This window comes from Pteronotus mesoamericanus, unplaced genomic scaffold (genome assembly GCF_021234165.1).
Source record: "Pteronotus mesoamericanus isolate MK-2021 breed Mesoamerican mustached bat unplaced genomic scaffold, CSHL_Meso_final scaffold_125, whole genome shotgun sequence".
NCBI classification, from domain to species: domain Eukaryota; kingdom Metazoa; phylum Chordata; class Mammalia; order Chiroptera; family Mormoopidae; genus Pteronotus; species Pteronotus mesoamericanus.
In genome coordinates, this window is record NW_026555304.1 from 12,206,835 (window position 1) to 12,216,761 (window position 9,927).

A 9,927-nucleotide genomic window follows, 5' to 3' on the forward strand; every position below is an offset into this window, starting at 1 on the left:
AGTTCGCATGGAGGTAGGGGGTACCTAGCTATAGATAATGTGACTAGGTTAGGGTTTACAGTAGGGAAGGGAAATGAGTGTAACTTTATCAATAAATGGGGCCATTTGCACCAGTGCAATATACTGTGGTTACTTGTACATCTGGAAGTACAGTAGAAATTAATGCTGTACTCCCCATTCTCATAAGTCACAAAATTCTCCCAGTCAGGAAGTAAAGAAGATATTTTTGAGGTCTCACAGCCCTTAATGAACATTTTGAGCTTCAAGTCTGACTGATTCTGTTGATTCAAAACTTTTTTTGACAAAAGGATGCGCCCATGGGAGTGTGGGGGTAGTTTGACTTGATGCCCTGACAAGGCTACCAAATATACACTATTTGTAAGCAGCTATTAGCTTACTCTTGAGCTCTTTTACACTGGTTACCTGATTCGCAGAGGTCTCTGACTTGATCTGGGAGTGTGTCATCTTAGGATTACTAACAAGATGGAAAGGACTTAACTCTCATGTGAAATGCACATGGCGTGTTCATGAATACAGGTGTCCTAGACCCAGCAGTATCAGCTGTGTATGAAATAGTAGCTATCCCTCAGAGAGATTTATCCCCACCTTGCTGCCTGGAGCAAAGCTGCTGGTTCAGTAGGGCCCTAAATCCATAGAGGTTACTCTAAGAAGGCCTTGTTTCACTGATGGTTTGATTAGTTGAATCACTCAGATCCTACAATTCTTCAGCCTCTGCCATTATGCAGACTCAAAACATGATGTGTTCTCAACTCTAGCCAATATTCCCTTTGATAAAACTTGGTGTGTTTTTATTTAGTCTTGGGCCCTTGTTGTGTCTGTTTGACATGCCAGTTGTAACAATACAGAATGACAAAAGCAGCCCCTCTGGTGCTGTGAACTATGGGGAAAGTTACAGCTGCTGAGTACATCATCTTCGTGGTTTGACTAGATGCTCATGTTAAGAGACTGTTTTGTGACACAACTGACTGGAATCTAGTTGTTGATCAAGCCTTCACCACCCCGATTGCCAGCATTGCTACCTGGGTCAGTTGCCATACTGACAGCAAAGCACCCACCATCATACACTGGATTCAAAGTAAATGTCTGTATATCCAATGCTTCATTTGATGTGATTTGGTATTAGAACCTATAATTTTTTTCTTCTGGATTAGTAGGCAGTGCTCAATATACTGTTTGATGTAACTCACCCCTTTCCTACTGAGTTTAAATATCTTCATATTCTAAATTGCCATTTGTAAAGATATTGCATGTGGCTACTCAGGACCATTTCCTACATTCTGCTATATTAGTAACAAATCCTCCTATTTTGAACAGAAACAGGGCTACCTTATATGAGGGGGAACCCAAAGATTATCTTCCAGAGGGCAGGCCCCTTGTAGTACATTATTCCCTCGCTAGGTGAGTGTTCTAGGAACCCATCTGTATCAATGTACCACCTGGTGGTGGTGTGAGAGGCTATGTTCTACTTAAGTGAACATTTTTGGAAGACTTGCAAAACATTTGCCCATTTCACAATGGGTGACTTAGGAGCGCACCTGCCCATGCTGCAATGAGTTTTCAGTAATGTTTTACCAAATATGTTATGACCCCCTGCCCTACCCTGTGTATTCACCTGATCTTGCCCCAAGCAACCTTTTTGTTTCCCTGGATGAAAAAAAGTCCTGAAAAGGAAACGTTTTGCTGATGGGGAAGAGATGAAACAAAAAACTTCATAAACACTAAAAGGCATAAAAAATGAGCTCAAAAAGTGTTTTGGGCAGTGGAAAAAATATCTTGATAGGTGTATTGCAGTACATGGAGAGTACTTTGAAAGTGACTGAAGGTTAAACATGAGAATAAATACACAATGTTTTAAATTAATGTTAATAAATTGTGGGGTTTTTGGGTCCTCCTTTGTAATTAATAAAATAAGAAACTACTTGGCCTGACATTGCAGCAATTCTGCTATACACATACCCTAAAATTTGAAAAAGACATAAACTTGTAAATGAATGTCATGGCAGCACTATTCACAATATCCAGAAAAGATGTAAAGAATCCAAATATCCATCAACAGATGAATTGATAAATATGGTGTATTTATAAAATAAAAGTCAACTATGAAAAGGAAAGAAGTACTAATTACTACAAAACAGATCAACCTCAAAACATGCTAAACTGAAAGAAGCCAAACATTAAAGGTAGACTTCACAGCAAAGAATATAAGTTAGAAAGTGACATTACATGATAAGGTTCTATCCACCAAAAATATAACAATCCTATGTCCGTAAAACAAAGGTATCACCATTCGTGACACAAAAACAGAACTAAAAGGAGAAATAGACAAATCTAGTATAGTTACCAATTCAACATCCTTTTCTCAACAATTGGCAGAACACTAAATAGGAAATCAGCAGGGATAAAAGAAAACTGAATAGCTCCTATACCAAATGAATATAATTTGTATTTGTAGAACACCCAACAATAGTAGAATACAAATTTCAAGAACACATGAAACATTCAATAAGATAAACCATATACTAACAACATACGCTCAAAAAAAAAAAAAGTGTATACTATGACATAAAACAAATTGTAACAGTTTTTATTTTTGTTATTTAAAATATAATTTATTGATTATGCTATAACAGTTGTCCCAATTTTTCCCCCATTGCCACCCTCCACCCAGTGTCCCCAGTCCCTCCAGCAATTCCTTCCTTAGTTCTTGTCTGAGGGTCGTGCATATAAATTCTTCAGCTACACCATTTCCTATACCGTTCTTAACATCCCCCTAATTTGTACTTCTTAATCCCTGCATCTTCCCCTCCATTCTCCCCTTTTCCCCTCCCAACTGATAACCCTCCAAATGATCTCCATACCTATGATTCTGTTTCTGTTCTTGTTTGCTTAGTTTGTTTTTTTAGATTCAATTGTTGACAGTTGCAAATTTATTGTCATTTTAATGTTCATGGTTTTGATCTTTTTCTAATATAATTCCCTTTAATATTTCATATAATAATGGCTTGGTGATGATAAACTCCTTTAGCTTTACCTTGTCTGGGAAGCAATTTATCTGCCCTTCCATTCTAAATGATAGCTTTCCTGGATAGAGTAATCTAGGTTGTAGGTTCTTGATTTTCATCACTTTGAATACTTCTTGCTAGTCTCTTCTAGCCTGCAGATTTCTTTTGAGAAATCAGCTGACAGTCTTATGGGACTCCTTTGTATGTAATTCTCCTTTTTCTGCTTTTAAGATTCTCTCTTTACCTTTAACATTTGGCATTTTAATTATGATGTGCCCTTGTGTGACCTCCTTTGTGTCCATATGTTTGGGACTCTGTGCTTACTGGACTTCTCTATTTCCTTCACCAAATTAGGGAAGTTTTCTTTCATTATTTTTTCAAATAAGTTTTCAATTCCTTGCTCTTTCTCTTCTTCTTAGGGCATCCCTGTGATTCAGATATTGGTACCTTTGAAGATGTCCCAGAGGCTCTTTAGCCTATCCTCATCTTCTTGAATTTTTTCTTTCTTGTTCTGATTGAATGCTTTTTTCTTCCTTTTGTTCCAAATCGTTGATTTGATTCTCAGCTTCATCCACTCCACAGTTGATTCCCTGTAGATTTTTCTTTATTTCACTTACTGGAACCTTCATTTCTGCCTGGGTCTTTTTTATGCTGTTGAAGTACCCAAAGAGTTCCTTGAACATGCTGATAACCAGTGTTTTGAACTGTGCATCTGATAAACTGCTTAACTCCATTTTGTTTATTTCTTTTTCTGGAGTGTTTTATTTTTCATATTGACCGTGTTTCTTTGTCTCCTCATTTTGGCAGCCTCCCTGTATTTGTTTCTATGTATGAGGTAGAGCTGCTTTGACTCCCTGTCTTAGTAGCATGGCCTATTGCAGAAAAGTGCACCTGGAAGTTCTGTGGGGCAGAGCTTTGGGGTTCTCTATGTGCAGTATCATGTCATCTGCAAATAAAGACAGTTTTACTTCTTCCTTTCCAATTTGGATGCTTTTTATTTCTTATTGTCTGATAGCTGTGGCTAGCACTTCCAGTACTATAAATTAAATAGAGTCTAAAAAAAGATACAAAAGATCAATGAATCCAAGAGTCGGTTCTTTGAAAAGATAAAGAAGACTGACAGACCTTTAACCAGACTAATCAAGGAAAAGAGAAAGGACCTAAATAAATAAAATCAGAAATAAAAGAGGAGAAATAACAACTGACACCAAATAAATACAAAGGATTGTAAGAAAATATTCTGAACAACTACATGCCAACAAACTGGATAACCTGGATGAAATGGATAAAGTCCTAGAAACACAATCTTCTAAAACTAAATAAGGAAGCATCAGAGAATCTCAGTAGATAGATTATACCTAGTGAAATTGAAGCAGTAATTTAAAAAAACTCCCAACAAACTGAAGCCCTGGAGCAGATGGCTTTGTAGGTGAATTTTACCAAACATTCTGAGAAGAGCTCTCCTCCTCAAACTATTTCAAAAAATTTCAAGAGGAGGGAAAGCTCCCATACTCATTGTACAAGGCCAGCATTATTCTAATTCCAAACCAGATAAAGACACTACAAGGAAAAAATTACAGGTCAATCTCCCTGATGAACATAGATGCTAAAACTCAACAAATTATTAGCAAACCCAATACAGCAATGCATCAAAAACATCATACACCACGGTCAAGTGGAATTTATTCCAAGAATGCAAAATTGGCACAACATTCACAGATCAATAAATGTGTTCATCGCATAAACAAAATGAAGGATAAAAACCACATGATTATATCAATAGATGCAGAAAAAGCTTTTGATAAAATACAGGACACATTTATGATAAAAACTCTGAGCAACATGGGAACAAAGGGAACATACCTAAACATAGTAAAGGCCATATATGACAAACCCACTGCCAGCATCAAAATCAAAATGCTTTTGGTAGAAGAACCAGAGATTCAGAGTTGAAGTCTCAGACTCAAATATCACCTTATATTTTTCTATTTATGATAGGACTTGTCATAAATTTTTCTACACTGTTGTTTGTTTGGTTAAAGAGCATGCTGCCTGTAAGACCAAAGGTTCTGGTTTAATTCCTATATAGAACCATCAGTTCCTCCTTTTCTACATACACTTACTATGGAATTCTTTCTTAAATCAGATTTCCTTTCCTGACCAGCATGTCTCAGTGGGTTGAGTGTTGCCCCACAAAGCAAAAGGTCACTGGTTGGATTCCTTATCAGGGCACATACCTGGGTTGTAGGCCAAGATAAGTCCCTGGTTGGGACATTTGCACGAGGCAACCAATTGATGTTTCTCACACACATCAATGTTTTCCACTCTTTTTCCCTCCCTTCCCCTCTTTCTAAAAACAAATAGATAAAATCTTCAAAAAAAAATACACACACACACGAGGGGGGCCACCCAAAAAAACCAGAATTATCTTCTGGAGGACAGCACCTCATAGTACAGGCTTCCCTCTCTAGGTGAGTGTTCTAGGAACACATCTGTATCACAGCTGTACACATCTGTATCACCTGTACCAGCTGGTGTTGTGAGAGGCTGCATTTGGCTTCAGTGAATTTTTTTTGAAGGTTCTTTCAACGTGTTTGCCTATATCATGAGGAGTGATTTAGAAGAGGACCTTCTCACACTGCGCTGAGTGTTCAGCAGTTTTGACCAAAAATGGCATGACCTTCTCATGTCTCCCACCCTTTCTGTTCACCCGATCTTGCCTCGAGTGACATTGTTTTTGTTTCCCTGGATGAAAAAAAAATCTTCATAGGAAAACATTCTACCAATGTGAAAGAGTGAAACAAAAAACAGCAAACGCACTAAACGGCATCAAAATCGATGAGTTCAAAAACTGTTTTAAACAATGGGAAAAAAGTCTTGATCGGTGTATTGCATCAAATGGAGAGTGTTTTGAAGATGACTAAAGTTTAAACATGTAAGGATAAATACATGATTTTTTAATAAATTCTGGGGTTTTTTGCAAACACATCTACACATATCTATATATATCTATACCTATATCTATATATCTGTATCTATATCTATATCTATATATGTAAAATCAGATCTCTTCCATGCATGCTACTGCACATACAAGGACTAAAAAATAAGATGTGGGCAAATACCATAAATCCATCGCTTCACCTAGGAATTTTATATATTGTATTGTCTCTAGATCCCATCAAAACTGAAGTCCAATGAAGTCAGCTTTCATTTATTCATTTGTTCACACATTCATCAAATATTTAATGAAGTGCCTAGTGTGAGATAAAATATAAATCTAGTGCAAAAGATTCAAAGATGAATTAAAAAAAGAGCATCTGTCATCAAAGACCTGCTGTTCTAGTGAGGACCCACATATATCCATCCTGAATTATAATACAGCCTAATAAGTATGACAGCAGGGATATGCATGGAGTATTTCAAGGACACAAAAGAGTTATACCTAATCCAGTTGGGACAAGAGACAAGACTTTTGAATGACAAGATACCTAAGAAATGTTTTATGTTATGGGCAAGGATTATCAAATTGAAGGTGGGAAAGGAAGTCAGGGCTGATGATATCTAAAAGAGCAGCATGAGCACAGAATGGTTATTTGGGAAAAACAGCAGGAAGTTCTATGTGCTGCAAGCAGGGAGGGAGAAAAAATGGCTACAGGTGAGCAGATTTTGCGGTTTTAAATGCCAGGACAAGGGGTGTGAACTTCCTCTGCTAGGCTATTGAAGGGACTTAAGTTGCAGGAACTTCTCAACTGGGCTCATTTGCCTCTAATCCTCAAACACCCCACCCCCACCCCTAACACAACTCCCTTAGGTCCTCTGACTTGATATAGGACCATTAGCAGGTTAAGTTTCACTGAAACCAGTTAAGTCCCTTTCCAGTGGAGCAAAGTCCACTTATGGTTACACATAGTTTGCAGAGGAAGACCTGCTCCTAATTTGTTGAGATTTGTGATAGAATTTGTTGGTGGCTCTTATGATCCCCTGGGCAGGTGCCCCAAATGCAAGGCTAGCCTTTGCTGTGCCCAGAACACAGGCACGGCTGCTGTGAGCAGGAGCCTCCAAACACAGTCCTCCAAAGTGAGAGAGGCACCATAACATGGGGGTGGAGGCCGGCATTTTGACTGAGAATAGATGTTTCTCTCTAAAAATGTCTGTGCTATCCCCCATAACAACTGTTTTGGCCAGGGGGTGGGGAGGCAGGTACTCTGTACGAACAGGGGGCAATAAGCATATCCAGTCATTGCCGGTACTGAGCTATCCCCTATCACTCTACCTGTCTGTGGTCTGGATAGTTGGACTGCAAATGACCTGATGGCAGTGGTAACACAGTGGTCTCTCATCCCAGGTTGGACATTTTCCCTGTGAGTGTACCTGTGTTTTGGCTGGGACTCAATTGTACTAAGGGAAAGTGGGGATAACAGGTCATCTCATCATGGGAGGGATGTTGTGCCCTCCCACAGCATTGCCAGGATTCTGCACAGGTGAGCTGCACTTGCTTGGAAATAAAGGGCAATTACAAGTGTGTCTAAACTCAGGGATGGTCCTGGGACCATCTATGCAATGAATGTGATATAGCCAGGAGAGCACCTGGTGGTCGGATAAAAGGTGGAAAAAGACATGTCTCGTGATATACCTTTATTTCCCATGGTTTGGGCTGTTGGGAGTGTAGGTTTTCCATGTCCAGGTGGGTCGCAGGTGCACTGGTGGCACGTGTGAGCACTAGTGCCTCCAGTCGTGACAATGATGTTATACTCTCCCATCACCACACGTGTGTTATGGACAGGTGGGCTACAGGTGATGGGATTTAAGGTGGAACCAGCTGTGTATCCAAGCACTGGGGTAGTGCATGCTCCTTCTCCTGCAGCAGCCACGCTGGGCCAGATGGATCCCTGGTTATGAGGCCACAATGAGATACAGAGAAGGAGTGCTGTGTGACTTCCTCAGCCCATCTCAAAAGCTGATGCTCTGGATGCCTGTGAACAGTGGGGCCTGGGGTGGACATACTGACCCCATAGCTCCCACCATCCATGGGAACTGCAGGACCCAGAACCACAAGTCGGCCTGCAGATGTAATGGTAAACAGTGAGCTACTGTCCCCAGTGTTAGGCGTCTTGGTGGCAACTGCAATGCCATTAGCGATAGTCCAGTGCTAACAGGAGAACTGGGGAGAGAGGTTCCCTTCTGCTGACCATCAGGGGACCCTAAGGTGGGCCGATGTGTGGTTTGGGGGCCAATGGGATGGTTGGCAGCAGGACAGCAGACCTTCAATGTGGGTGAGCTGGTGGAGGGACTATAGGGACAATACAGTGATCCACACTGTATTGGAGTTGGTAAAGTGGCACGAATCTTACATCACAATCTAGAGAAGATATGACTGTAGCAGCATAGCAAGGAGGAGTGGTGTCCATTTATTTCATTGTCCTCATTATCATCTAAGGTCAGCCAAGAGGTCAAATCTGCAGATTCCCCGGCTGTGAGGGTAGCAGAGATCTGCCCAGTTTGAGTGGCCAGGGGCAGGGTGTCTACAATCACTTAGCCAGGTGGACAGAAGGAAGAGGCAGGCCGAGTGGGCACTGCACTCAGCCATGGTCTCTGTTTTATCTTCCAAGGTCTTTTTGCCCAGGTTTATGTCAAAAGCAAGGCAAGGCAACTTGGAGGTGGGGGCAGCTCACCTCGATCCCACAGCAGAGCTGGCAGCAGCAGCAGAAGGGGCGCGGGAAGTTTTCAAGGGCTTCCTGCTGGCAGGGGGCAGTGAAGAGTTGCTCCCTGATGGCTTTTTAGTATCCATCCCCTTACACAAAGTCAGTGAAACTTTTGGAAACCTGGGTGGATGGCCTTCACTCAGACTTCCCCTGTGGATCTCTTGCAAGAAGTGGGAACTTCTTTGGTCTTCAGGGGTAGATATTGGTAGATCCCAACTTTTATGGGGGCTGTTCTGGTCATTCTGTCCATTGTTTTGCACCCTATTGTCTTCGTTCTTTGCCATCCCACTTGGGGTCTCTTCTTGGACCTTCACCTCCACCTCCCTTGAGCAAGGAAGTGGGACGGTCCTGGATGGCCCTGGCTTCGCAGCCTTGACTCCCAACTCAGGTGATGAACACAGGAGAGAAAATCTGCACCCTGGATAAGGGATATAGACCATTCTCGGGGGTCCAAACATCCTATAATTCCAAGAAGACAACACGGTCTTCTTTGGAGGGTCCTTCTGGTTCACCAAGGGGAGGACCTACAGAGAGAAGCATAGAGTCTGTGGGAGAAGACACCACCTTCTCAGCCAGATGTAAAAGCCAGGTGCCCCAGGTACATGATGCCAGTGAAACAACCTGTGACCAGGGCCCACAGCAGGTGCAGAAGAAGCAGAGTGGTCCCAGCCAGGCAGGGTATCATCACAGTGGACTGTTGGGGACGGTCCCACCTGGTTTCAGGAACAGTAGCTTCACCGACGGGTGAGAGGGCCCAAGGATGGAGCTGAGCAAGGAGGCCTTGGGAAAAATAGGCCACAGAGGAGACAAAACCTGTTCCCCTGGTAGGGGCACAGCTCTTGCCTCCCTCACATCACCCTGCTTGGCCCTGAAGGATGGCTGGTTAGTCAATGACGGATAAGACCCCTCGATGACAGGGGCAACCTAAGATATGCACAGTCACATAGGGGCCATCAGGGAAGGACTTGGGGGACATGAAGAAGGGGCAAAAGACCCTCACCCCTCGGCTTTGTCAGGGCCAGAATCCTCATTCTATCTCAAAGAAGCCTCCTTATCTCTTGGCTGCTCTGCTCCACCTGCCTGGCTGGGCTTGAAACAATACTAGAGGCAAGTACAGCCCTAAACTGCATCCGGCGACCCCCCTCTCCCCCCCATAAATCAGGCCTAGAAGTAAATTACACTCCTTGAAGCATGCTTTG